General features: G+C 45.6%; 1 long non-coding RNA gene across 1 annotated transcript; it reads right to left on the minus strand.

Moving 5' to 3' along the window:
• Positions 1-1,669: 1,669 nt before the first annotated feature.
• On the minus strand, positions 1,670-3,244 carry LOC119364711. Its single transcript, XR_005175063.1, has 2 exons — positions 2,573-3,244; positions 1,670-2,476 (listed from the first exon to the last, which is right to left on the minus strand). It is a non-coding gene; the product is annotated as an uncharacterized LOC119364711 (long non-coding RNA).
• Between the last annotated feature and the right edge of the window lie 6 nt (positions 3,245-3,250).

Here is a 3,250-nt window from a genome sequence, read left to right on the forward strand (position 1 = left end):
ATATATATATATATATATATATATATATATATATATATATATATATATATATATATATATATATATATATATATATATATATATACAGACGGTCTATTCTGCTAATATTAGCTGAATAACTATTCTTCACACCGCTTCCACACTGCACGCTGAAGGCAAGTGCACTGCATCTCCTTTACGACAAGCACTGCAATATAGACTAGTGAACTTCGCGTCGGAAAAAACTGCACGCAGTGTTTTTTGGTACTGTTTTTGCTCTAATTTTTTGATTGTTTATCGGAACGAGGCGTATAATATATCGTTGAAAAGCTATGGATTAGGCACAACTTCGGTATGTTGAACACTTTTTGAGATTCCTCGCGGTTTAAGAGCAGTTTCAAAAACGGCGCGGCGGATGACGAGTGGCAGCAAGCGTATTTTCGTGATTTTTTCTAAACCCTCATCGGAATAAAGCAAATGATATGCCGTTGGAAAGATATTGTCAAGGCGCATCTTTTTCATATTTATTATGTTTTCTAATTCGTTACGGTTTAAGAGCAGTTTCAAATTTACTAAATCGCGGAATTACGTTTTTTTTGAAATTTTTGCAATTTTCGGTACTGTTTTCGCTCTAGTTTTTGAACCGTTTGTCGAAACGAGGCATGTAATACGTCATTGGAAAGCTATGGACAAGGCGCAACTTTCATATGTAGAAATGGTTTTGACATTCCTTATGGTTTTTAGTTAATTTTGAAAATCGTGCGGCTGACTACGAGAGGCAGCGGCCGTTTTTCGAGAAATTTTTAAAACCGCTGGTCGAAATGATTCAAATTGTACGTTGTTAGAAAGATATCGTCGAGACACAACTTTTTCATGTAGAACACTCTCTCTAATTCTTTACGGTTTAAGAGTAGTTTTGATTTTACGGAAATGCGGACACTCTATTTTTCACGGACCCAAAATCGATGAAGGGAACTGCATCGGACAGAAAAACGCACAGCTTCATACCGAAAACCGCACTTCATCAGACCGACAAGTGCAGTGCATGATTTCTTTTTTGTGCGACGTAAATTTTCCCATACAAGTTTTTGTTTTTGTTGTCTTTTTTCCAACTTTCTTTTATGAAGGAGAGTGGACCGCAAAGACAAGGGCAAGTGAGCTGCGACATAATCAACGGCATTACCATCATGTTGTTTCACTATTTTTTTGCATTTTCATGTTGGGGGCAAGTGAACAGCATCACTCTCAAAAGAGAACCACATCCAAAGACCAAACGCATTGCAAAATGAACCACACTTTTTTTTGTTTTCTTTTTAGTTTTAGAAATTCTTCCGCACTTCGAGGACGAGGCGAGTGGACCGCTAGGACAAGACGAGTGAACCACACTGTTTTTGCTTGTTTTTGTTTTTTATCCACCACCGTGTCTTTTGCTAAATATAGTGAACCACAAGACTCATCGAAGTGGGCTGCATCCATCCATTTTTTCTCTTCAAAAGTGACCCATTTTAATGCTTTTTGAAATGAACTTCTCAACAAATATATTTTACACAAAATATATCATATCCCTACCAGATACACTCGATAGACACATAAAAAAACCACAAACAACAGCAGATTGCACTGCAATCACGCGGCATTCTGCACCAAAACACAAGGCGAACAGGACGGCCATGCGCCGAAACAATTCCAATTCACAAAAAAATGCATTCAAACTGCACCAAAACTTCATTTTTTGTTCTTTTTAATTTGCACAACAGCCCATGAAAATACAAATATAGTGATATCTAGTCTCTCCAATTTCTACACTTTTTGCAACCCCCTGAACTGGGCTAGAAAAAGAACTGCATCCCTGATCGCAGTACCCCTTTTTTTCTTTTTTGTGCCATAATTCTCCTCTCCTGCAAAAAAGACTATTAAAATTGAACCGGAGAGCAGCGATTGAACTACAGTGCAAGGCACACATCACCCAGCAAACTGTACAAAGGAATCTAACAACATTAGAAAATTCACTGCATAGAATTCACTAGATTAACAGTAAAAATGTGAAGAACACAAAAAAAGTGAACTCCAAGCCGCGGTGAGCTACTGCTCGTCTTGTATCTTATTGCGACGGAGGATGAAGGTGGTCAAGCCGGCGGCCTTGTTGAAAGTCAGCAATCCAAAAGAAAACCCAAACGAGCATCAGTTTCTCTTCTGAGCTGAAATGCATATGCAATTTGAGCAGCTGATGAATCCTATAGACGCACGGCTGCAAATTGTCAGAAACAGCGGAAATAACAACTTGGTACCGTGCAAATCTGCTTTCAGCACCATTTGTGGAAGAATAAAGAAACACATATACGCCTAACTGCACCTCCACGGGGCGCCAAACCACACAACAATTTTGAAATCTGGGCACCCTGAAAAAAGAACTGGACGTCCACGGGCGCCGAACCACACGCCCCCACGCAGCTTACCGCACAACACCGTCGACGAGGTGCACGGCCACGATTACGGACTGCACACCACAAGAAGAAATTGATGAACAACTGCAGTGCACTAGGGAAGAAGGTGGGCGCATCAAAGAGTAGTTAGTTGGAGTAGGGGAGAGCACCTTTGTCAACAGAGCCTCCTCACGCATGGGGCACGGCAGCGTTGTTTGAAGATCGGGGCTGAGCAGGGGATGTGAACCGTGAGCTGGGCGGCAACTGGACCGCTGCGCGACCATAGGAGAACCACAGCCTGACAAACACGTCGGCATCCCGCAGCCTATCATCGCCGGACTGGTGAAAGGCGGGGTCGGCCGCCGCTGCGCAAGACAGAGGCGCGCGTAGGGAGCTCGTCGGAGCCGTCGCCAGAGAGGAGGAAGGGGAAGCTTGCCGCGTGCTCCTCCTCTGGGCAGCCAAGCCACGCGGGCGAGCTGCAGCAGGAGGTGTGCCTCCGTGGTCGTCGAGAAGGCCAGATCAGGAGAGGAGGGAAGGAGACTTGTGGCCGCAGGAGTCGGTGGACACCAGTGGCAACGTCGCCCGTGATGGTCGGATCCACTACCGAAGACATCGCTAGGGGCCCGTGGCGGTCGGATCCTGCACCGATGTGGCCGCTCGCGGCGGGGCTCGGGACGGCCGGTGCGGCAGTGGCGGCCTTGTCGATTGGATCCAGGCTGGGGACTACAGCGACGGGCACCCTCGACCACCACGCCTGGAGATCAAGATCCTCGCGGCGCGGCCTGAAGGTGGGAGATGGCGGCCCTTGCGGGAGGTGGGAGGTGCGAGCCTTCACGGGGGCTGGACGG

This window comes from Triticum dicoccoides, chromosome 2B, assembly GCF_002162155.2.
Source record: "Triticum dicoccoides isolate Atlit2015 ecotype Zavitan chromosome 2B, WEW_v2.0, whole genome shotgun sequence".
NCBI lineage: Eukaryota > Viridiplantae > Streptophyta > Magnoliopsida > Poales > Poaceae > Triticum > Triticum dicoccoides.